Here is a 26635-nt window from a genome sequence, read left to right as displayed (position 1 = left end):
AAAGGAGAAAGAAAAGGTTATTGAATGGATGAGAAAGGAGATGGAGGCGGGTATGAAGAGAGAAGAAGAGATGGAGAGAGAGATGGAGAGAATCCTGGAGGAGAAAGAAAGGGAGGTGAAACAAGTGAAAGAGAGGATGGAGGTGATGAAATGGGCAGAGGAGGAGAGAGAGAGAAACAGGAGTGAGAAGGAGAAAGAAAAGGATTTTGAATGGATGAGAAAGGAGTTGGAGGCGATGAAGAGAGTCGAAGATATGGAGAGAGAGATGGAGAGAATCTTGGAGGAGAAAGAATGTGACGTTAAACACGTAAGAGAAGAGATGGATGTGATAAAGAATATGTTGGAAAGGAGGGAGAGTGAAGTGGAAGAGGAGATGAGAAAGATTACAGAAGATGTCGTGAAGTGGATGAAGACAGAGATGGAGAGGGAGATGGAGAAGATTGAGAAGGAGAAAGAAAACGATATTGAATGGATGAGAAAGGAGATGGAGGCGGGTATGAAGACAGTAGAAGAGATGGAGAGAATCCTGGAGGAGAAAGAAATGGAGGTGAAACAAGTGAAAAAGAGGATGGAGGTGATGAAATGGGCAGAGGAGGAGAGAGAGAGAGACAGGAGTGAGAAGGAGAAAGAAAAGGATTTTGAATGGATGAGAAAGGAGTTGGAGGCGATGAAGAGAGTAGAGGAGGCCGAGAAAGAGATGGAGAGAATCCTGGAGGAGAAAGAAATGGAGGTGAAACAAGTGAAAGAGAGGATGGAGGTGATGAAATGGGCAGAGGAGGAGAGACAGAGAAACAGGAATGAACAGGAGAAAGAAAAGGATATTGAATGGGTGAAAAAGGAGTTGGAGGCAATGAAGAGAGTAGAAGTGGTCGAGAAAGAGATGGAGAAAATCCTGAAGGAGAAAGAAGATGACGTTAAACGCATGAGAGAAGAGATGGATGGGATGATAAATAATATGGTGGAAAGGAGGGAGAGGGAAGTGAAAGAGTTGATGACAAAGATTACAGAAGATGTCGTGAAGAGGATGAAGACAGAAATGGAGAGAGAGAAGGAGAAGACTGAAAAGAAAAGAGTAATGGCGGCGAACCTGGAGTTTGCCAGAGAGAGCATGGAGAGGGCTTTCCATAAAGGGAAACAAAATACAGGTATGCCCTCCATTATCTGCTTACAGAGCATTCTAATCATGATCCTTTTGGCTTCTCAAATCACCTCAAAATAATTTAGATTTTATCTATACAAATGATAAGACAATTTTTCTCTTTCAGATATTTCAACACAGAGACAATTCTGGAAATCCACAACTATCCCAAACTTACTACCACAATAACTACCCTGCATACTACCACTATAACTACACTTGCCGTTTCAATTCTCTTTCATTAAAGTCATATTCAAAGGCAAACTGTGTGTCATGTTTGAAATGCTGTATTTTACAAGTTGCATAGCTGTAAACTATGTTGAGTGATGATGAGTTTATGAAGAAAAGGTATGTAAAAAAATGAATACTCCTGCACACACGATTGTTCCCTCTGCTTATTTATTGTGTCGACGTTTCGGTTTATGACCTTTATCAAAACATTTTTATCTGTGAGGTCTGTATTCCTAACACCACAAAAAGACAAAGTGGTGGTGTTTGTGTTTTTTACATTTACAAGTTGAGGAAGAAAAAACATGGCACATGTATGCACATGGGTTAGATTAGAAACAATCTGGGTAAACCTTAATTTGAAGAGGTATGCATGAGGTCTGTTATGTTTTTCTCTATATCCCATAATATTGATTACAATGATCAACATATTTGTACCCTGAAAAGAACCCAAACTGAACAAGTTCCCCATTATAAGTACCTGGGCATTTAGATAGATGATACACTTTTAAAATACATGTTGAAAAAGTGATCAACAGTTTGCGAGTTAGACTTGTACTTGTTTTGTAAAGAAATGTCTTGCTTCACCTTTGATAATAGGAGGAAGATTGTCTTGGCAACGCTCCTCCCTGTTCGTGATTATGGTGACACAATTTAAAATCACACGACAGCCTCAATTCTTAAACCACTAGACCCGATTTATCACTCTGCTCTGCAGTTCATTTGTAGGCATGTTTTCTGTACCCACCATTGTCTTTTGTATCTGTCTGTGGGTTGGGATTCTTTGACGTTGAGAAGGGCTTATCATTGGATTTCATCTGTATATAAAGCAGTTCTTTTAAAACTCCCATTTTACCTCACATCATTGCTTTTATGGCGACTTATTGGCGATCAAACTTGCAGCTTGTTACTATTTAATGTGCTACAAGTGATTACAGAATTGAGAAGAACGTTTTAGCTGCTGTGCTCCTCAGATATGGAATGATCTTCAGGCTAGACTGAGGTTGGAGCACTTGGTCCCTTACACTTGTACCATCATCTGCTTTTTAGTGGACAATATATGCAATAAATACCTTTTTTACACAAACATCTTGAATCAGAATGGGTCAGCCCTAGCCTCTTACACAAACAGGGTCAGAGTCAATGGGTACAAAACTGGAGCAAACGTGTGTATACCAAGATACTGTACCTCGACTCCTTTCCATTCCAAAAGAAATGTGTCCCTTTCCCTTCACTCAAATGTTGTGGATGACATGTACATAAAGCCACACACTGATGCAGGTGTGATGTTATGAGAGCTTTAGCATTTAGCATTTCCTGTGTTCAGGCGTTCTATTCACTTCTAATAGGACAAATGAAGGTACACTTGCCTCATAAGGCTCATTCTTGTTTCATTTGTCCTATTAGCTCCTACTGACCTCACTTTACACAGACACAGAGGAGGAGAGACTCAAACTCATTAGAAGTTTATTACTGGATCAGTTTACAAAACAAAACAAAACTGCATGGAGCGTACAGTACAGCAGAGCTTGGAGTACCAGACATGAACACACACATCGGAGCTGTCACAGTGGTATACCTTGGATCACACACACACACACACACACACACACACACACACACACACACACACACACACACACACACACACACACACACACACACACACACACACACACACACTCACTCTCTCTCAGGGCTGCATGCGGATAGCTCCATCCAGTTTGATCTCCATTGATCATGGGGTTCTCAGCCAGTGATGTCACCAGGTGGGCAAACTCTGCAGGGTCTCCCAGGCGCGAGGGGAAGAGCACTTGGCGGGCCAGGAATGAACGCACCTTCTCAGGTAAACCCGCCAGGAGAGGAGTGGAGAACAGACCTAAGGAGAGGGAGAGAGAGGTTGTCTGATATGGAGAGGAAGGGGGTGGGGGGGGAGTGTGTGAAAGAGTGCGTATGTATGTGTGTGTGTTTACTGACTGGGTGCGATGGTGACCACACGGATGTCCATGGGTGCCAGGTCTCGGGCGATTGGTAGAGTCATCCCAACAATACCCCCCTTAGAGGCTGAATACGCAGCCTGACCCACCTACAAAGAGAGACAGTGAGAGTGAAGGAAGGGGCTGTTGAGACAGTGTTTGTGTGTGTGTGTGTGTGTGTGTGTGTGTGTGTGTGTGTGATCCAAGGTATACCACTGTGACAGCTCCGATGTGTGTGTTCATGTCTGGTACTCCAAGCTCTGCTGTACTGTACGCTCCATGCAGTTTTAGTTGTGATAATACATACAAATGATAGTATTGATAATTACAGTTATCTAACAGTTTCAATGATACCTATGACTTGATCGTTTTGCTTTTGTTTCAAGTCAGATTGTTGATTTATATTTGTTCTGACCAGGTATGGATACTGGCCATATGGAATATTAAAAAAACTAGGCATTCCTTGTCTCAAACCCATCCCTTTCCTCGGGACGATGATGGGATATAAGAAGGTTTGTAGAGATTAAGCCCATAAACAACAACATTGTAGACTCATCCATGATGTGTGTTGTTGTGGTGAAAGCCATGGGAGCTGAATATGAATTGTTTTACCCAGAAAAATGGGCAATAAAGCTTTTGAACGAAAACGAAAAGAGAGGAGTGGGAGCCGGTCTGTAGTGGAAAAGGGCCATCATAAACTAAGCCACAGTTCAGGTTTATGACAAGCATTTATGATCTGGCTATTTTTTTGTTTAGTTTTTTGTTCCCAGGGTGGTTTCACCAATTTTGACACAGAGAGCTTCCAGAAATATGGGAAACTGTGGGGGTGAGTCTGCTAAACTGATCCTGGTTATTGTTAACTATGATGGATATATATATCTCTCAGTGTCTACAGTATACACTCTTAAACCAGGCGGACACTGTGCGATTTTCACAAACACAGACGATCCAACCGACGAAATGGTCTCATACACCAAGACAAATGATCTGTCTTGATGCAAGTACACTGCCCAAGCAACAATTTCATGCTTCCACATTAATAATTTGAATCTGTTATTGAGCGATTTAAGTTTTAAGCTTTTAAGTATTCTGTAGTATGGTCCCAAACACAACTTGTGCGTTGCCAATGTTTGACAACATCCTGGATTCTCATTGGTTGAGGCTCCTATATTGCCTCTGAGCACGTCTCAAACTGCATGAATAAAGAGGAGCCACGACATGTCAGAATTCAAATCGGAAGTGATTGTGTCTTCCCTCCATGTCATTGAAAGGGCAAAAATGTAATTAAAAAAATAAAGAAAAAAAGGGTTCTAAAAGGATTCTTTGGTTGAATAACTCTTATGGGTTCCATTTGCAGTGCCCTGCGTAAGTAATGGGACAAGCATTTTTTCTTCTTTTGCATTATGCAAATGTCCAAATTAAGCACTCGTATTTGTATGCAAAAGTGCAAAAGTCTGTGACCCATTGACCCAACCAGACGCTGGGTATCTTCTCTGGTAATGCTCTGCCAGACCTATATTGCAGCGATTGTTGTTTGTTGTTTTAGGATGTTTTGCCCTCCTCTTCAGCAAATTAAATGCATGTTCTATAGGATTCTATAGGATTCACTTTTTGGCCCTGAATAATTTCCTAGTTGCTATGGCAGTATGTTTTGGGTCATTGTCCTGCTGTATGGTGAAATGCCGTCCAATGAGTTTGGAGCAATTAAGCAATTAAGTTGTACTTGGACTGACAAGATGTTTCTGAACACTTCTGAATTCATCTTCATCAAAGGAGACAAGTGAGCCAGTTACAGTGGAAGCCATACATGCCCAAGCCATAACACCCCCTCCCCCATATTTCACAGATGATGTGGGATGCTGTGAATATTGGGCAGTTCCTTTTTTTCTCCACACTTTCTCCGGTACATGTTTTTCCAGAACTCTGCAGGCTCTTTTAGGTACTTTTTAGCAAACCGTAACCTGGCCAGCCTGTTTTTGTGGCTAAGTAGTGGTTTGCACCTTGCAGTGTAGCCTCTGTAGTTCTGCTGGTGAAGTCTTCTGCGGATGGTAGTCTCTGACTCATTGACGCCTACCTCCTGGAGAGTGTTCCTAATCTATGGGGCAGTTTTTTTTAGTTGTTTTTTTTAATTATGGTGAGCATTCTTTGGTTATCCACTGGAAGTCTTCCTTGCCATTTGCGATTTCTTAGCTCACCAGTGCTTTCTTTCCTTTTAATGAAGTTCCAAACTGTTGATTTTGGTAGGTTTAAGGTTTTGGCTATGTTTCATTTTTTTCTGATATTTCAGCATCATAATGGCTTCCCTGACTTTCAATAACATCTCTTTGGTCCTCATGTTGACAAGACACCAATAGCAGACTGCACAAATTATGTGATGGAACACACCTGACGAACACACCTGTCAAGCCAATTGTCCCATCACTTTAGTGTAGCCTGAAATAGGGGGATTATGCATAAAAATGTTGTAATTTCTGAATGATAAACCAATATGTACACAAATAACATCAAATAAAAGATGAGAATCTCTACGTTCTCATTTCAACTCCAAAAAGAAGAAAAAATGCTTCACTGTCCCATTACTTTCGCACGGTACTGTATAACCTTCTGTGGAAAAGGGTTCTACATGGAACCCAAAAGGTTTCTTCAAAGGGAGAGTAGAAGAAGAACCCTTTTTGGTTCTAGGTAGCACTTTTTTTCTAAGAGTGCAGGATCTGTGATGGGTCTGTCTGTCTCTATCTACGGTATATATCCGCTTGAATGCCACAGCCTATTTGAGTATTGTTGCTGACCATGTGCATCCCTTCATGGCCACAATTGACCCATCTTCTAATGGCTGCTTCCAGCATGATAATGCACCATGTCACAAAGCAAAAGTTGTCTTAAACTGGTTTCATGAACATGACAATGAGTTCAGTGTTCTTCAGTGGCCTTCCCAGGATCTGAATCCAATAGAACACCTTTGGGATGTGGTAGAACGGGAGATTCACATCTTGAAAGTGAACCTGAAAAATCTGCAGGAATTGAGTGATGCAATCATGTCATCATGGACCAGAATCTCAAAGGAATGTTTCCAACATCTTGTGGAATCAATGCCACGAAGAATTGAGGCTGTTTTGAGAGCAAAGGGAGGCCCTACCCAGTATTAGTATAGTGTTCCTCATAAAGTGCTCTGTGAGTGTATATCTAACTATCTTTGTTTTTGCTGGTCTGTAGGATCAATGATGGCCGTCAGCCCATCCTGTGTATCATGGACACAGCCATGATCAAAACCATCCTCATCAAGGAATGCTACTCCCTTTTCACTAACAGGAGGGTAATACGCTAAATTGAAGTTGTTGTATGGGGAAAAAAACATAAGGGCTCCTTAAATAGATAATATCATTGTTATTATAGCATTATTAATATTAGGTTAATCTTGCAGTATATAATAATAATAATTTTTCTAGAATATCTATCTCAACGGGCCTCTGTATGACGCCGTGTTTATCGCTGAGCATGATGCATGGAGACGGATCCGCAGTGTCCTGTCTCCCTCCTTCACCAGTGGGCGGATCAAAGAGGTACAGTCCCATCTCTCCTCTCCTTCTTTCATTCATTCCTTTATACAACACAAATAAATGAATGACTAACAACTCTGACGCGTGTGTGTGTGTGTGTGTGTGTGTGTGTGTGTGTGTGTGTGTGTGTGTGAGAGTGTGTGTGTGATTTGTACTATGTGTATAGTGTGTATTCATTGTTGTTTGTTGTTGTGTGAAGCAGCAACTTTAATTAATTAATCCAAGACAAATTTTCATCTGGGACAATAAAGTATATTTGATCTTATCTTCGATAAGTTCAGTGGTCAGATGACAGAGTATTGAATAATAGTTCATCTTTGGAGTCACTTATTTTTTCACTATATACATAATGCATCCTGTATGGATGTATATTCTCAGGCTATATAAACATTAAAATAATTCCTGTTTCAAACATGATATTAATATATGTTTTGCACATATTAATCCACGTATCAATCATGATATTTTTCCATGTATCCTTCCCAACTCAGATGCTCAGGATCATGAAGCAGCACTCTGGTAACTTGGTCAGCAATCTGAAGAAGACGGCTGATAACGATGAGCCCATTGAACTAAAGGAGTGAGTATTTATCTCCGAGACGATAAGGTGAATTTGTAATTTCAGTGAACTCCCCCTTTAATTTTGTGGTTGTGATTCTGGTGGTCAGAGATTGTGTGGTTGTGTTCCAGGTTCTTTGGACCATACAGTATGGATGTGGTCGTCAGTACTTCATTCAGTGTCGACATTGACTCCCTCCACAACCCCTCCGACCCCTTTGTGACCAACATCAAGAAAATGCTCAAGTTTGACATCTTCAGCCCACTGTTCCTCACAGTCGGTACAACTGCCCCCATATAGCTTTCAGTCATTTTGTGCTTAATAAATGAAGCTATCGATTTTATTGATTAGACTGACATAAACCACACTGCCAATGGTTTGCGCTCTACTCATTTGACAAACACATGGGCCCTGTCCAGAACCAACCTCTAGTTCCTAAATGCTGGACACTTGGAGATCTGAGTGGACTGGATACAGAAGTGTCTAGGGATAGAGCCTAGGAGTTGTTTCTGGACAGGGCTGTGCATTGAATAGGATTGGAGTCACGTATCATGGTATTTCCTGTTCCTGTTTGTAACCGTGGCATTTCCTGTCCGTCCAGCATTCTTCCCCTTCATGGGTCCTGTTATGGCAAACATGGAGGTATCCCTATTCCCTGCCTCGGTCACAGATTTCTTCTACGCTGTCTTTCAGAAGATCAAGTCCAATCGCGTGGCTAGCACCAGGAAGGTATGTAAATATAACTGATCAAATATACGATCTTCAGCCAGTATTGTGTAATACAATTGTAGAGATTTGGTAGCATCTGGTAGTTCTCATGTGATTTTGATCTGACGTAAGCCTGCTTCCAGAGTCGGGTAGATTTCCTGCAGCTGATGATAGACTCGCAGAAAGACAGCAACTCAAAGGGAGAGGAGCAGAGTAAAGGTGCCTGCCTTAAACACACACACACACACACACACACACACATACACACTGTATACTAGCATCTAACACACACACACACAGTACCTGCCTCAAACACCTATACCTACAAACACACCGTGGAAATACTCTACTTCGTCCCTTTCTCACACCTACCACCCCATTTCTCCCATCATCATCGGATTGAGTGACCATGAGATCTTATCCCAGGCAATGATGTTCATCTTTGCTGGCTATGAGACCACCAGTAGCTCTCTGTCCTTCCTGGCCTACAATCTGGCAACCAACCCTCACATCATGACCAAGCTGCAGGAGGAGATAGACACTGTGTTTCCCAACAAGGTAACCCCTCTGCAGACTCCTATATAGTACTATTCATGTGGAACAGGAAATATGATAGTGACAGTGTTTTAGAGGGTACTGATGAGTGTGTAACCCCTGACTTCTACAGATGGTTAGATAGGTGACAGTATTTTGCAGTGTGCTAATGTGTCTGTAGCATCCCTGTGCAGACTTCTGCCCAGTATTATTCATTTGAAACAGGAAGTAGATAGGTGTTGTTGGAATCTTCAGAATAGTTAAAAGGCCAGTACCTGAGGACCTGAGGGATCTACAGGGTATATACCTTAAAAGCATGTCTGACATGCAGTGGTGTGCGTGACCATAGAGTGATTTCTAAACTAATACAATTATCTTAAAATAAATTATAAAACTAACAGGTAATCAGTGCAGAGACTTGTGTGATATGTGCTCTCCATCTGACACGTGCTGCTGCATTTTGTATCATTTGCCAAGAGCTTTCTTTGGTCGACCAGACAGGAGAGTGTTACAGTAATCAAGGCTGCTAGTAATACAAGCATGCATTCGTCTCTCAGTGTCAGCCTGGGAGAGGAAAGGTTGCACCTTTACAGCTGTGTTCTGTAAAGGTCCATGTAATATTCAAGCTTTCTAAAAGCTTCCTAACGGTTGTAATGACTATCTTTAATCGGTAGCGATCAGGGAACAAGATCCCTTATAATAAATCCCTTATGAATAAATATTTCATTTACGAACGCTGTTTTGGTTCGGAAAACACGCTTTTTAAAATGCAGTGTCCTACCTGACATTCGGTTTGCATATAAACATGTTGTTAGTGCCAGGGGTGTTCTAGGGGAGTAGACTGACCTTTCTCTGGTGGCTGCCTCTCCCAATCGTGTGCGCATGCAGAAACACAACAGCTAATGTCCAACACTGCAAGTTCATTTCGGGGGGATATATTATTATTAGGGAGGATGTTGTTGTTTGGACAACTTCAGACAGAATTTCTCCACGATGGCAGATTTCCGACAAACTTACTTACTCTTCTTTAAGTGATACAAATATGTTTTAGTCACATTCTTGATATGGGTTTCAAAATTAAGATCTGAGTCAATGGTGACACCTTGTTTTGCCTGGTGCTTAGTGTTACTGTAAGTAGTGTCTTTAAGTGTGCAGACAGTTTCTCTCTTTCGGCTTTTGCTCGAATGACTAGTACCTCTGTCTTATCTTGGTTGAGCTGTATGAAGTTCTGTGACATCCATATTTCACCAGGAAATCAATCAAACTGAAATTGTTGGGTGATACAGAAATGTACAGCTGGGTGTCATCTTCGTAACTGCAGTAATTAATATTGTGCTTCCTGATGACACTGACGAGGAGTACAGGCCCTAAAATTCAACTTTGAGGAACCCCACAGGTGTGGTCACCAATGGGAAACAAAATGGCCAGTTAGGTTGGTCCTACACCAGTTAAGAACTGGACCAGAGAGGCCAACCCACTTCTCAAGTCTATCAATAAGGATATCATGGTCCACAGTATCAAAAGCTGCACTCAGGTCCAGCAGGACAAGGACAAAGAGCATTTTGGCATCAGCATTAATTAATTAATTCTAAGGTCATTAAGAACCTAGTTAATAACTTAACAACATAGTGCTATCTCAGTGCTATGATCGGCACAAAAGCCAGATTGGAACATGTCAAATGGGAATAAGGAGATTATTTAACAGTTTGAACACCTTTTTTTCAAGAATTATTATTTTTTTGCTTAAAAAGGGAAGGTTGGAGATTGGCCTAAAATCGCTAAGGACTGAAGAGTCATTTCTTCAGGAGGGGTTTCACCATGGTAGTTTTAGGTGCAGATGAACAGACCCCCACTTTGCTGAGCATTTCTGTATGACCACTGCAAAAGAGTTCATAGTGCTTCCGTGTGGTGGAAGGTGGGGTAACAAGTCATCAAACACATCTTCAGGTCTTGCCTGAGTGATCCTCCTCACCTAATATTGGTTCTCTTATCTCAGAAGTATGTTGCAAATTCCTCACATTTGTAGGTGGAGAGCAGATCACCAGGTGTCTTGTGGGCGGGATTTATAAGGCTGTCAATCGTTGAAAAGAGCACTGTTTGAGTTGTTATGATTCATTATCAATTTTGAGAAATGATCCCGTCTGTCTTGGCGTTTTTTTATTGCCTTATTAAAAGCAGAAAGATGCTCTCGAAGAATATCAAGGTGGACCTGCAGTTTTTGTCCGCTCAGACTTTCTGCAAATTCTTTTAAATTTGGCCACAGCCTTTTTCAGTTTGACTGGTGCTACAGAGTCGATAGTTGCCCTTAGTTTGGTGTTGAAGCTGGTTGCTAAATCATTATCACAGGAGGAAGCTGTTGATGGTGTACTATTCATATTCATATTCATCATGAAATTCTCATCTGCTCAGCGACATGGCTAGATAAATAATAGAGTGAAAATATATTTTTCCCCACTTCTAATAGACTGACATGCATTCATGTTTAGCCAGGTTTCAGATAAAAACATTACAGTGCAGCTTTCGCTCTGAGATAAGATCAATAAAGGTTTTGCCAGATAGGGACCTAATATTCAAAAGCACCATGGTAATGTTCTCTGGGCTGTTCGGTGCTGCCCGGCCACAGTTAATGGAATGGATACCAAGTTATTCACATTTGAACCACCTGACAGTTTTCTTGTAGTCTGTCGACTGTGATAGGAAATAATAGACTGTAGCACATTCAGTATTCCAAGCAGTCAATCCACTAAAAGCAGCCCAGTTTAGTGGCATTTTGACTTCTGATTGATCCTTGTGTACATCTATCATTTACATTGTTCAGTGGAATCTAAATGTATTTTCTTCTAACTATCAAGATAACATTATTTAGCGATTTTTTTGTTTATTCATGTATAACAAAAAAGCAAGACACTATTACACATGTACATTGAAAGTAATGGCGTTCTGTATGCGGGTGTCATGAAATTAGGCTATGCAGATTAGAATAAGTATAGTACTGTGTTCATTTCCCCCCCAAAAAACACAAAAAACTAACAGCTCTTCAGATTTGCGACGAAAAAGAGTTAGTTCTGGGCTACGGCTACATGAACGACCAATCACTAGTGCTCATGTGAGTGTAATATCCCTGTGCAGGCTCCTATCCAGTACGAGGCTCTGATGCAGATGGACTATCTAGACAGCGTGATCAACGAGTCTCTCAGGTTGTACCCCATCGACTTGAAAGAGTCGCCAAGAAATCTGTTGAGATATGCGGCATCACCATCCCCAAGGGTATGGTCATCATGATACCCATCTGGACCTTGCACCGTGACCCCGATGTGTGGGAAGACCCAGAGGAGTTCAAACCAGAGAGGTAATGGGCCACATCTTAACCACAACCACAATATCAATCACAACAGCAACGATAAGAGCAGTGTTCCACAAACAACCATAAAACAAACCTAAATGCGACGACCAAACACAAACAGGTTTCTTCAACCATGTATAACCATCATATTACTGTGATTTAATTGATATGTTCTTTAACCCCTCCTCCTCTGAACTCTCCGTGTGTAGGTTCAGTAAGGAGAACAAGGAGAGCATCGACCCATACACCTACATGCCGTTCGGGTTGGGCCCACGGAACTGTATCGGGATGCGATTCGCTCTGGTATTGATGAAACTGGCGATGGTGGAGATTCTACAGAGGTTCAACTTCACCGTCTGCAAAGAGACAGAGGTGAGACAAAATAATGATACAATGATTGTAAATATAATTTTGTACCTATGACTTTGTTGCGTTTCTATATGTAGCAGAGGTGATTTTGGAATCACACTCGGGTGATGAGGTAGCCCTGCCTGAGACATGTAAACTGAAGTGTCGCCCTCAGACCTTGAGGATGTCCTCTTGGCTTAATAGTAGCGTTTGTGTCTTCCACATGGGAGACCCGGGTTTGAACCCCCATACTACAATTCTGTACTTGCGTACTGCATAAGTATGTACTCCCCATTTAATTTCCCAGATTGCATTTTTCAGTACTAGGCGCCAATCATCCTCAGTATAGGCTACCTACTAAATGATGGAAGTGTGAGATTTAAAAAAAAGCTATTTGTATTTCTGCAAAACTCCCTCGAGACTTCATAGGGCCATTTTAATGTATGTTGACCCAAGAGAGGTTGTCCAGGAGTTTGAGTTTATTTGAATTTATAGTGCAATGCTACCCGAACGTAACAGTGACACTGTATTAGGTAACATTCATAGTGTAACGCTGACATCTGTTTTACTCGTTCCTTCATACTTTAACTGTGTGTCAACTCTCACCAGATCCCCATTGAGATGGACCTACAGAACACTCTGATGCCCATACGGCCCATCAAACTCAAGCTGCTGTTCCGCTGCCAGGAGTCCAACGACAACCAGCTCAAAGCAGACAGCCAGTGATGAGGACCTGCCCTGCTGCAGGTCTCTCAGTTATTATGTTACACATAGATCTAGGATCAGCCCCAACACTGGCTACTTTCAAAAATGGGAAAAAAAAAAAAAAAAGGGCTTCGCTTTTGCCTTAAATTGAAACTAAATTGGCGCTAATAATTGCACTGTGACCCTAAAATGCACTGTGACTTTTATTCTTTTTTTATGTCTTTTATGCGTTTTTATTCAAAAAAAAATGTCATGCTGTTTCCTTTTTATTTATTTTACGTAAAGCACTTTGAATTGCCTCTGTGTATGAAATGTGCTATATAAATAAACTTGCCTTGCCTTGCCTTGCCTCGCCTTGCCTCTGGGCTCTGCTGCTACTGTATGCTGCTCTCTTTGTATCTGTCTAATAGTGGAGGTCCAGGACTAGTTGTACAGAGACAGTTGTTGTCTGTCGTCTGCAGGGCAGGGATTTGCATGTGACTTGTGCATGTTTTGTACTCGTCTGGTAGTGGGTCTCTATCATCACGCTAAAAACGTGTGTATAATCACAAACTAAATCATAACATGAGAATGAACAACATGCCATCAAAACATGACAATAAATAGGTGTTAGATTAGATTCAACTTTATTGTCATTGTGCAGAGTACAAGTACAGAGACAACGAAATGCAGTTAGCGTCTAACCAGAAGTGCAAAAAAGCAGAAAAGTGCAATGTGAACAATATATACAGGTAGAGCAGTATAAGCAATATATGAGCAGTATAAGTAGTGCAGTATAAGCAGTATATGAGCAGTATAAGCAGTATATGAGCAGTATAAGTAGTGCAGTATAAGCAATATATGTATTAACAGTAACATTATAAGCAGAATAAATATAGAATGCAGTATGAACAGTATAAGCAGTATATGAGCTGTATAAGTAGTGCAGTTACCAATGTATTGGGTCTATCTGTGGGTATCGTAGTGCAGCAGTAGTCAAAATGTACCTGCATTTTATCGGTTGAAGTGCCATCTCATCTGTCATAAGATTTGACTTGTAAAACTGAAAAGTAGGATACAACTAATAGCCTAAATGTATAAACACAGACCACAACCAAAAAACAACATGGGAAAATCGTTTACGCATCCTCTGCAGCAGGAACAGTGCAGAGAAAAAGTATGTACAGTAAACCCCATAACTGAATACACTTCATACGCTTCAGCGCGACACAGAACGCCTATACTGCAACAAAGTAAAAAGATGAGACAGACACGTGTCTTCAATAACTTGCATGTTTAATCAAAATACAAGCATTCGGCACATCGTTAACTTGTAGGAAAGTTTAATCAGGTTTTATCAATTGTATTATTTTAAATGTGAAATAAATAGCATCAGTGCAGAGGCTATAACACACTACAAAAGTCACATTAAATCACGGAAAGTAGGCTAGGCTAATTAACGGAACTATATGAATATACAGCCCGAGCCCAGTCCAGGGTTCTGAAAGCGACAAGTAACAAGTGTGCCCATCAACGGTCTAGATATTAGGCCTATACGTAACATTTAGTCCTCCACTTTATATCACAGGTAGTATAACGTTTAAAATGACTACAAAACAAAAGCAATATAGTCTACAGTGAACGGCGCATTGTCCATTTGTCATACATGTCCAAACAGACCTGCTCACTTGAATAGGAAAGTAGCGCGGCGGTTCGTTGCTTCAGCAAACCTCTCGATGACTTTACTGTTGAAATCCATCTGTCCCTGGATCAATGCATTTTCAATGGAAATCATGTCAAGGCCGTTCAGTCGCTGGTGTCTGTTCTGTTCTGACAGATGTATAATGTCTTTGAATCCAGCCGATGCCCAAATAGTCTCCACCAAAAATCATACATGGGAAACAGAACAGCGCATGTTTCGAGGTGGTAGCGGTTAGCCATCTCTTTTTGTCAAACCATTCCTGTTGGCCCTAAACGTTTTATCTCCAACTTCTCTTCCAAAGGCAATGTACTAAACCGCATGGTCAACAAATAATCTACACGATTCATTGTGAAAACTTTAGCTAGCTAGCATTAGCGATAGACGTACAGTAGATGAACTGAATTGCTTTATGATTATTTCCTGTCATGTCAGACCACGTTAACGACATTAGCGTTTAATAGTTTTTCGCCAACTGTTGCTAGGCAGAATTCATACCCAATATAATTTGCGTGAGGTTTTTCCTGCTTACGCCAAACACGCTCACGTTGTTCCCCTCGCAACGATGGGGCAAGAGTGCTCCGCTGCCCCACAGCAGAAAGACGGGACAGGGAGCTCAGTCCGCACACACTAGTAATTACTAGTAATTAGTAATTACTCCAAAAACAGCACTATACGAATTATGAGTCAAGTTTTATATATTTATACACACCAATTTCACCATTTAATCTATTTTGTATTAAATATAAAATACTTATTATTATTACTAATAAAAAATATGACTAATAATTGTTTCGTATTTGTAATGTACTTTATGAGACTTTATGTTTGTAATGTACTTTATAAAGAAAAAAAACCTGTATATCCCCAAATTTGATTCTATGCAATATGTTTTTTCAAATGTTGTATTTGTCTTGTAGGCTACTTTTGTGTAAGCCGTATATTGTGGGTAAAATGCACTATAAATTCAAATGAACTTAAACTTAAATGTGTATTGCAGTGGAATCCGATCCGCGTGTAAATCGAATCAATTTCCCATTGACATGAATGCAAGATTTACGCGCGCGGATTTGGAGTTAGGATTCCACCCAAAATGCGTTGCTATTGGTATCATTATGACGTTGATATGTACACAGAATTGAGAATGTTCTGCAATAATACACAAAGTTCTTGAACTTTTAGTTCAGTGGCATAACGAGCTAAGACGCAACCTGAACCTGTGCAATCAGTATTACCAGAGTGAGATATAAAGAGATTATAACCGGAAGATTCGGCGCTTATACACAGCCTACTGACTGAGGTAGGCTAATGTAGGCCAGAGATGTAGTATAGTTGACATATAGTATAGTTTTATAACACTTGTATTTGTAAATACTTGAGACGGCATAGGCCGACTACCTTTACAGCATTTGGACAAGGGACGCGTAAAAATGTCACTGAGAGATATCTGTCACTAGGAGATGATATTCCCATTAAGTCGAATTCAGCGTTGGATATTTCTATATGCCTAAAAACTCACATCTTTAGAAAGGCCTTCCTTTAGGTCCTGTCCTCTTGTTGTTGTTAGTGTTTTGTTTGTGTTTTTGTTCGTGTGTCTATTGCACTCAACTGCACAGGTTTTGAAATTGTCAGCTACAAATGAAAAACACATTCCAAATAAAATATATTTTTTATTATTATTATGAGAGACCTAAATGACCTAACCCAGACCTAACCCATGAATTGAATTAGGGCTATTTTAATTTTGCCGAGGTCTTCTGCTTATTAGCCTATAGGCTCCTACCTGTACCAGGCCGATTCCAGTTAATAAAATGTGCCCATTATATGGCCACTGATATTTGACCTGTTGGCCACAATTGTAGGCTATATTTCAAGGCGTGTCAACAAACATAGCCAGCCAACCCACACTGGAAGCTTTTGCTGACTCTAACATAGGCCTCTGACAGGACCAAGTCACTTCGAACCATTGCATCGAACGCTGATAAGAGTTGTTAGGCAGTGAATTACCATGATAGTCATTCCAAACCCATTATGACGCCAGCCGAACGCACATTATAGATAATAACATTTCTTTGCTGCCAATCGGTGTATTGGTATTTGTTGACTGATTCAGGAGGGCAAACTCAAAGATTGTTATCCCATTCTCATTTGGGGAATCTTTCTGACATTCCTGTTGCATTATAGTATGGGTGTGTGGAGATTATTTCAATAATTTTTGTTTGTGTTCTATCTACTGTAGGTGCATAAAAACAATGGAGGTGAAAATATATATGAGTATTGAGGATATCAGGAAGGAGCATGAGAGGATTAAGACAGAGAAGGCAGAGTTTGAGAAAAAGATAGAGGAATATGAGAAACAAAAGAGAAGGGACCAGAAAGTTAGGCAGAGGGAGGAGGAGATCCTGGCCAGAAAGGCAGAAAGACTGCAGGAGGACAGGAATGAGTTCAATAGGGAGAGGGAGGAGATGGACAGTGGGATCAAGATCCTCATGATGGAGATTGAGAAAGAGAAGGAGTCCTCAAAGGAGATACTTAGAAAGGCTGAGAAGGCAGAGGCAGAGTTAAATATGATGAGGAAGGAGAGCGTGAAAATCCAAAGAGACGGGCAGAAGGTGGAGCAAGAAATGCTCAGGATGTGGAAGGAGAAGGAGACATTTCTCAAGGCCAAGAAACAGATGGAGAAAGAGATGGAGAAAAATATGGTGGCAGTCAAGAGGAGAGAGGCCCTGGTGATGGAGGCCGAAGAAAGACTTAAACTGAGCAAGGAAAAAGAGAAGGAAGAGCAGGAGAAGGAGACCTCAAAGGAGATGCTTAGAAAGACAGAGAAGGTCGGAGCAGAGTTGCAAATGATAAAGAAGGAGTGGATGAAAATCAAAAGAGACGGGCAGAAGGTGGAGCAAGAAATGCTCGGGATGTGGAAGGAGAAGGAGACATTTAAAAAGGATAAGAAACAGATGGAGAAAGAGATAGAGGCCATCAAGAGGAGAGAGGCCCTGGTGATGGTGGCTGAAGAAAGAGCGAAACAGAGTCTGGAAAAAGAGAAGCTAGAACAGGAGAGGGAGACATTGAAGAAGGTGAGCATGGTGACGATTAGAGAGATGGTAGAGAACCTATAGACTAAGTAGATGAAGGTGATTGTTGCTAGTTTTACTATAGCATTTAGTCCATGACCTTCAACTCTCAGTTGAATTTGTCCAATTCTTGTCTCACCTTGCACTCCCCTCTGATGTTACTTTTTTAATTTCAGATGAACGATGGCTCCAGATATGCCCCAACCCTCATGTTCTCGTTGAGAGCGACTCCTCTGATGGCTCAGCTGGTACACAATCAGGCAAACCAGGGGACGAGCCTTTCTGTCAAAAGCCTTGTTGATGTGGCCCTGGCTGAGAGCGTGTGGGGGTGCAGAGATAAGACAGGGGACTGCACATGCCGACACCGTTAGCCTGGAAACCTCAACACAATTGGCCGCTATTTAGGGATACATAGCAAATCAATTTATATAGTTGTCTTAAGTTCAATAAATTAAGTTGAACATTAAATTAAATTGACTTCCTTTCTCTACCACTGTGACTGCTTGTGGCATTTATTATTATAGAAAGTCTTACTTGTGATGACCGTGATGTATGTAGCTGAAGATGAATGTAGCTATTTATTTTAAGTCGCTCTGGATAAGAGCTTCTGCTAAATTACTCAAACGTAGGCCTAAAGTACATCCGTAAAATAATGTATCCATTTCCTGTTAACCATCTCTAAACCCTAGATGGCAGTATTTACTCTTACACCAGAAACGTGACCAGTTGCACGTGTGGATGCAGAAGAAATAGCCTCCCAGTCTGTTTCTGCAAGGAACTTCTAATTTATGGATTCTGTACATTGTTTTATGTTGAGAGTCTTGTCAAGTCTGAATATCTTAGAGTTGGGGTTTGTCCTCTACCTCCAAATATAAACGAGGACAATCACTTTGTTTTTCATACAGGTACCACTATTGTATGTATTTCTGTAATCTATGTTTCTATTACTTTACCATACTATGAAACTAATTGAATATGTTTTTAAGCGTCCAAAAAGCATTGATACCATTTCCAAGCACTCCAAGAATCATTTTGCGTTGCTGCTGCAGCAGCCACGCAATGTCAACACTTTACACACGCACTGGTGTAGCATGTAACATTAAAATCCATCAACTTCATATCACACCATTGATGATTGGTGAACTTGTTGGATCAGTTAAGGCCTGTGCCAGAAAACAGTACACACACCAATCACACAATGGGACTATAACAGGCACATACAGTGCATTCTGAAAGTATTCAGACCCCTTCACTTTTTCCGTATTATGTTATGTTACAGCCTTATTCAAAAATAGATGAAATTATTTTTTTTCCTCATTAATCTACACACAATACGCAATAATGACAAAGGTGCTTCAACAAAAAACGTAAAGGGTCTGAATACTTATGTAAAGGTGATATTTCAGTTTTTTATTTTGAATAAATTAGCAACAATTTCTAAAAACCTGTTTTTGCTTTGTCATTATGGGGTATTGTGTGTAGATTGATGAGGAAAAAGGCTGTAACATCACAAAATGTGGAAAAAGTGAAGGGGTCTGAATACTTTCAGAGAGCACTGTATTTACATCTTGATTCACAGAATCACACCTCGTACACACTTGCAAGTGATAGCAACGCCTATCACCTGTCCCAATAAAGGGATGCTACAAGCGCACCATTTCATCCTTTCCACTCTTCACTCTCTGACTGTCTGAAGTGTACTGTAGTTGTGTTGTTGTAGCTGGGTACACCTCAGCCTATGATTCTCACGGGGCGTTAGGTTGAAAAGTGTACTGTAGTTGTGTTGTTGTAGCTGGCTACACCTCAGCCTATGATTCTCATGAGGCATTAGGTTGAAAAGTGTACTGTAGTTGTGTTGTTGTAGCTGGCTACACCTCAGCCTATGATTCTCACGGGGCGTTAGATTGTCTCTGATAGAATCCTACGGTTCAGCTCAACGACGATTTTCATCTTCTGAGCACCTGTTAACTCTCTGAGCTAGCAAGCTAACCTGTGAGCTCTCAATTCTTTGTTATTGTTGGACCCCAGCTCGACGATAATTCCTCAGGTTATTATTAGAACTTGCAAGGTCACATGTGTAGGCTACAGCTAGCACTTGGGACGGACGGCTAACTAAGTTACTTGTTGTTTCCGGACAGCTGAGAACCTTGGCGAGCTTTGACAAGGTAATATTGAGAAATATTAGCACCCTGTTTGCAGGAGGGTTGGTCAGCTTGTGTTTGTAGCCCTAGGACTACTGAGCACTTTCTAGTAATTAATAATTTACTAGCTAGTTACCTCGTATAATGAATTGGAACATACCAGTTCTCTCTGGTGTGGGACTAGCACCATATCTAACTATGCGGGTACCAGTTCCCTGTGGTAGCACGTGGGTGTAGCAATGCTGAGGTGTGCTGATATTGTACCTGTTTGTTGCATCGTGCACTGTATCTAAACTAACCCCACAACTAAGTCAACTAATAAACATGGGCTACGCATAACTTAAACATGCCTGTGTGTGTGTGTGTATGTGTGTGTGTGTGTGTGTGTGTGTGTGTGTGTGTGTGTGTGTGTGTGTGTGCGTGCGTGTTTGTGCGTGCTTGCGTACATGTGTTTTTTAGGGGATGCAGAGAAAGTCTTCCAGCTGTTCCAATGAGAACATCCATCCATCCATCCATACATAGACCTATGCATTTAATTCTGGTTTGTTTATAACTAAGAGGAAGACACATTTATCATCAAAAACCACTAGTTATCATCAAAAAGGATGGTCACAGTTTGCTAAAAAAGAGTACCTAAAAAGCCTGCAGAGGTCTCGTAAAAGGTATTGTGGACAGATAAGATGAATATTATCATGGACTAGAGTGACAAAAGTTTGGAGAAAAAAGGATCTGCCCAAGATTTACAGCATACCACCTCATCTGTGAAACATGGTGCAGGGGGTGTTAGGTGTGGGCATGTATAGTTGCCATTAGAACTTGCTAACTTGTCTTAATTGATGATTGTACCTACTGACGGCAGCAGCAGAATGTATTCTGAAGTGCACAGAAACATCTTGTCTGCTTGAGTGCAAGCAAATGCCTCCAAATGCATTGGATGGAGCCACACCATACAATAAAACAATGACCCAAAACACTGCCATAGCAACTAGTGGAAAGATCTTGATTGGCCAAGTCAATCTTCAGATTAAAATTCAATTGAACATGCATTACATTTCCCTAATGATAAGAATTTAGGCAAAAAGACCTCAAAACAAACAACAACTAAAGATGGCTGCAGTACAGGCCTAGCAGAGCATCACCAAAGAAGATGCCCAGCGTCTGGTGAGGTTAGTGGGTTGCAGACTTCAGGCAGTTATTGTCCACTAAATACTAGTGGATTGTCCACTAAATACTAAACATGACTGCTTCATTTGGACATTTGATAAGTCTGTCCCATTACTTTTGGGTACACTGAAATAGGGGGATTATGCATAAAAAGTGGGGTAATTTCTAAATGGTGAAACCAATGTGTATACAAATACCATCAAATAAAAGCTGAGAATCTCTACTTTAACCTTGTAGTAATTGTTTAATTTCAAATCCAAACGTTTGATAAAGTTCTTCATAACCAACATCAGGGAGATGTGACCAGAGAGTGGATCCTGGCTATAAGGGCACACACTTGCCAACACACATTCTGGTGTGACATGTGCGATGTCTTATTGATCTATGTTGCTTTGGCTGTCTCCATGTGTGGATCATTGTAATCAGGGGTGGGGCTGGCCTTTTAAACACCTGTGCTTTGTTTCATTCAGGGAAAACAAAGAGATTTTTAACATTTCTTTTAAAGAGACAACACACATTTTCTGCCATGCCTCTGTCAATTGATTTGGCTTTAATCAATGGTTTCTTCTTGATGTTGTGTACATGTTTTTATGCCTATGTCACCTTTCAGAGGAAATCAAGGAACCTATCCAGATCTGATGTCGTATTAGATGAGTCAAACCCTGTCAGAACATAGTTTGCTTTTGCTAGATTCTTTTCTTTTCTTTTGTCTAGTATTGGTATACATGGTTGAAATGATGCACTCATGTTTAGTATTTGGTCGACAATACTTTGTATGCAATAACCGTCTGGGACCCATTGACCCCACCAGGTGCTGGGTATCTTCTCTGGTGATATTCTGCCAGGCCAGCCATCTTTTTGCCAGGTCTTTTTGCCCAAAATCTTACCATCAGAAAATGAAATGCATGTTCAATAGGATTTAAATCCAAACATTGACATGGCCAGTCAAGAACTTTCCACTTTTTCGCCCTGAAAATCTCCCTAGCTCCAATGGCAGTATGTTTTGGGTCATTGTCTTACTGTATGATGAAGCGCCATCCAATGAATTTGGAAGCATTGCTTTTACTCGACCAGACAAGATATTTCTGTACACTTCAGAATACATTCTGCTGCTGCTGTCAGCAGTAACATCATCAATTATGATAAGTTAGCAAGTTCTAGTGGCAGCTATACATGCCCAAACCATAGCATCCCCTCCACCATGTTTCACAGATGAGATGGTATGCTGTAAACCTTGGGCAGATCCTTTTTTCTCCAAACTTTCCTCTTGCAAAGCCTCTGCAGGCTTTTTAGGTACTTCTTAGCAAACTGTAACCTGACTATCCTTTTTAAGAATAACTAGTGGTTTGCATCTTGCAGTGAAGCCTCAGCCATTTGCGATTGCTGAGCTCATCAGTGCTTGATTTTGGCAAGTCTAAGGTTTTGACTATGTTTCAGATTTTTCAGCTTTCACCATTTGTCAATTCCTTTGCTATTGTAATGTATCTAACACCTGGTTAAAAATATGGTTAACATATGGTTAAAACTTACAGACGTATGTTGTTTTAAATTGTGTTAAATTGGTTATTTTGTTGATACTCTATTCTCATTCTTCCTATGGGCATTAATGTGATGTTGTGCGCTCGATAAAGGTTCTGTTAATCAGGGCTGGCTCTAGCCATTTTGGTGCCCAAGCATTTTTCCTTCTTTTGCATTATCAAATGTCTAAATTAAGCACTCATGTTTAGTATTTGGTCCCCAATCCTTTGTATGCAAAAGTGCAAAAGTCTGTGACCCATTGACCCAACCAGACGCTGGGTATCTTCTCTGGTAATGCTATGTTGCAGCGACTGTTGTTGTTTTTTTTACCTTAAAAGGTGTGAAAGGAGGGATTTGTTAGGAATTATTTTTATGAAAACAGTTGCATTATAATGCTCAATAGCAGACAAGTAAATAAAGCTATTCAGTTCTTTTTTAGTTGATTAAAATAATTGTATTTGATATGTCATGTGCAAATCAATTGAATTAATATGTTTTTAATCATCTGATTCAGGAAATATTTATCTTTGATAATCATTAACTTTTGATTAAGAAGTTGTTGATAATTGTATTTGACATTCCATATCCAAATCAATTGAATTAATATGTTTTTAATAATCGGATACAGGGAACATTTGTTTGATAATCATTAACTCTTGATTGAGAAGTGTTGGAAAACATTATTATAAGAAACAGTTTATTATTGCTATAAAAATATATTACTGCAGTGTGTTAAATTTACTAATGTGATGGAGATGAATCAAGCATTAGTTCCATGGTACTTGGATTAATACATGAAGAGGTAAGGGTCAGGTCATCAAGATAGATGCTCCAACACACACATAACATAAGAATGATGTAATGGAAAAATACTAGGGTAGGAAAGGACAAATCAGAGTAGGTGTATGTTTTCTTCAACAGGTCAACTCGTCCCTCAAAGGGAACTGACCGGCGATATCTCCACCTGGAACGGATCGAGTGTCAGGGGCTGGGACCAGCCTAAAACACCAACGAGAGGAGAGCCAAGTCTAAACCGCGGCTCCTCCCCAACCAAATAGCCAATCATAATCATTCTGTATACTGTAAAATGTTTTGTTTGACATATTGAATGTATCCATTTTTGGAAGGTTGGTTACAGATTAACAGCTTGCTGACTGTGATTTTCTTCGCCAAAAGTGGTCCTTGTACAAGTCTAGAATTTTGACATATAAATAAATAGCTAAAATTAAGAAGTAGTTTGTCTTCTCTTCAAATAAAGAACACGTTTTCCCACAAAACGCAACAAAGTCATAGGTACAAAATTATATTTACAATCATTGTATCATTATTTTGTCTCACCTCTGTCTCTTTGCAGACGGTGAAGTTGAACCTCTGTAGAATCTCCACCATCGCCAGTTTCATCAATACCAGAGTGAATCGCATCCCGATACAGTTCCGTGGGCCCAACCCGAACGGCATGTAGGTGTATGGGTCGATGCTCTCCTTGTTCTCCTTACTGAACCTACACACGGAGAGTTCAGAGGAGGAGGGGTTAAAGAACATATCAATTAAATCACAGTAATATGATGGTTATACATGGTTGAAGAAACCTGTTTGTGTTTGGTCGTCGCATTTAGGTTTGTTTTATGGTTGTTTGTGGAACACTGCTCTTATCGTTGCTGTTGTGATTGATATTGTGGTTGTGGTTAAGATGTGGCCCATTACCTCTCTGGTTTGAACTCCTCTGGGTCTTCCCACACATCGGGGTCACGGTGCAAGGTCCAGATGGGTATCATGATGACCATACCCTTGGGGATGGTGATGCCGCATATCTCAACAGATTTCTTGGCGACTCTTTCAAGTCGATGGGGTACAACCTGAGAGACTCGTTGATCACGCTGTCTAGATAGTCCATCTGCATCAGAGCCTCGTACTGGATAGGAGCCTGCACAGGGATATTACACTCACATGAGCACTAGTGATTGGTCGTTCATGTAGCCGTAGCCCAGAACTAACTCTTTTTCGTCGCAAATCTGAAGAGCTGTTAGTTTTTTGTGTTTTTTGGGGGGGAAATGAACACAGTACTATACTTATTCTAATCTGCATAGCCTAATTTCATGACACCCGCATACAGAACGCCATTACTTTCAATGTACGTGTGTAATAGTGTCTTGCTTTTTTGTTATACATGAATAAACAAAAAAATCGCTAAAAAATGTTATCTTGATAGTTAGAAGAAAATACATTTAGATTCCACTGAACAATGTAAATGATAGATGTACACAAGGATCAATCAGAAGTCAAAATGCCACTAAACTGGGCTGCTTTTAGTGGATTGACTGCTTGGAATACTGAATGTGCTACAGTCTATTATTTCCTATCACAGTCGACAGACTACAAGAAAACTGTCAGGTGGTTCAAATGTGAATAACTTGGTATCCATTCCATTAACTGTGGCCGGGCAGCACCGAACAGCCCAGAGAACATTACCATGGTGCTTTTGAATATTAGGTCCCTATCTGGCAAAACCTTTATTGATCTTATCTCAGAGCGAAAGCTGCACTGTAATGTTTTTATCTGAAACCTGGCTAAACATGAATGCATGTCAGTCTATTAGAAGTGGGGAAAAAATATATTTTCACTCTATTATTTATCTAGCCATGTCGCTGAGCAGATGAGAATTTCATGATGAATATGAATATGAATAGTACACCATCAACAGCTTCCTCCTGTGATAATGATTTAGCAACCAGCTTCAACACCAAACTAAGGGCAACTATCGACTCTGTAGCACCAGTCAAACTGAAAAAGGCTGTGGCCAAATTTAAAAGAATTTGCAGAAAGTCTGAGCGGACAAAAACTGCAGGTCCACCTTGATATTCTTCGAGAGCATCTTTCTGCTTTTAATAAGGCAATAAATAAACGCCAAGACAGACGGGATCATTTCTCAAAATTGATAATGAATCATAACAACTCAAACAGTGCTCTTTTCAACGATTGACAGCCTTATAAATCCCGCCCACAAGACACCTGGTGATCTGCTCTCCACCTACAAATGTGAGGAATTTGCAACATACTTCTGAGATAAGAGAACCAATATTAGGTGAGGAGGATCACTCAGGCAAGACCTGAAGATGTGTTTGATGACTTGTTACCCCACCTTCCACCGCATGGAAGCACTATGAACTCTTTTGCAGTGGTCATACAGAAATGCTCAGCAAAGTGGGGGTCTGTTCATCTGCACCTAAAACTACCATGGTGAAACCCCTCCTGAAGAAAAGTAACTTAGACTCTTCAGTCCTTAGCGATTTTAGGCCAATCTCCAACCTTCCCTTTTTAAGCAAAAAAATAATAATTCTTGAAAAAAAGGTGTTCAAACTGTTAAATAATCTCCTTCTTCCCAACTGTACCTTTGACATGTTCCAATCTGGCTTTTGTGCCGATCATAGCACTGAGATAGCACTATGTTGTTAAGTTATTAACTAGGTTCTTAATGACCTTAGAATTAATTAATTAATGCTGATGCCAAAATGCTCTTTGTCCTTGTCCTGGTCAAACTGTCTGCACACTTAAAGACACTACTTACAGTAACACTAAGCACCAGGCAAAAAAACAAGGTGTTACCATTGACTCAGATCTTAATTTTGAAACCCATATCAAGAATGTGACTAAAACATATTTGTATCACTTAAAAAAGAGTAAGTAAGTTTGCCGGAAATCTGCCATCGTGGAGAAATTCTGTCTGAAGTTGTCCAAACAACAACATCCTCCCTAATAATAATATATCCCCCCGAAATGAACTTGCACTGTTGGACATTAGCTGTTGTGTTTCTGCATGCACACACAATTGGGAGAGGCAGCCACCAGAGAAAGGTCAGTCTACTCCCCTAGAACACCCCTGGCACTCACAACATGTTTATATGCAAACCGAATGTCAGGTAGGACACTGCATTTTAAAAAGCGTGTTTTCCGAACCAAAACAGCGTTC

General features: G+C 40.5%; 1 pseudogene across 1 annotated transcript in view; it reads left to right on the top strand.

Moving 5' to 3' along the window:
• Positions 1 to 26635, top strand: part of LOC310824105 (cytochrome P450 3A27-like) — a 180820-nt pseudogene that overhangs the window by 13443 nt on the left and 140742 nt on the right. The window contains exons 2-11 of the transcript in view: positions 4113 to 4168; positions 6556 to 6655; positions 6789 to 6902; positions 7391 to 7479; positions 7590 to 7738; positions 8060 to 8187; positions 8310 to 8385; positions 8564 to 8724; positions 11830 to 12049; positions 12253 to 12415. The product of the transcript in view is annotated as a cytochrome P450 3A27-like (transcript). The remainder of the gene's footprint in view (positions 1 to 4112; positions 4169 to 6555; positions 6656 to 6788; positions 6903 to 7390; positions 7480 to 7589; positions 7739 to 8059; positions 8188 to 8309; positions 8386 to 8563; positions 8725 to 11829; positions 12050 to 12252; positions 12416 to 26635) is intronic.

Source organism: Argentina silus (assembly GCF_951799395.1).
Source record: "Argentina silus genome assembly, chromosome: Y".
Taxonomy (NCBI): Eukaryota; Metazoa; Chordata; class Actinopteri; order Argentiniformes; family Argentinidae; genus Argentina; species Argentina silus.
The sequence above is the reverse complement of the archived record's forward strand: the minus strand, read 5'-3'. Positions and strand labels throughout refer to the sequence as shown.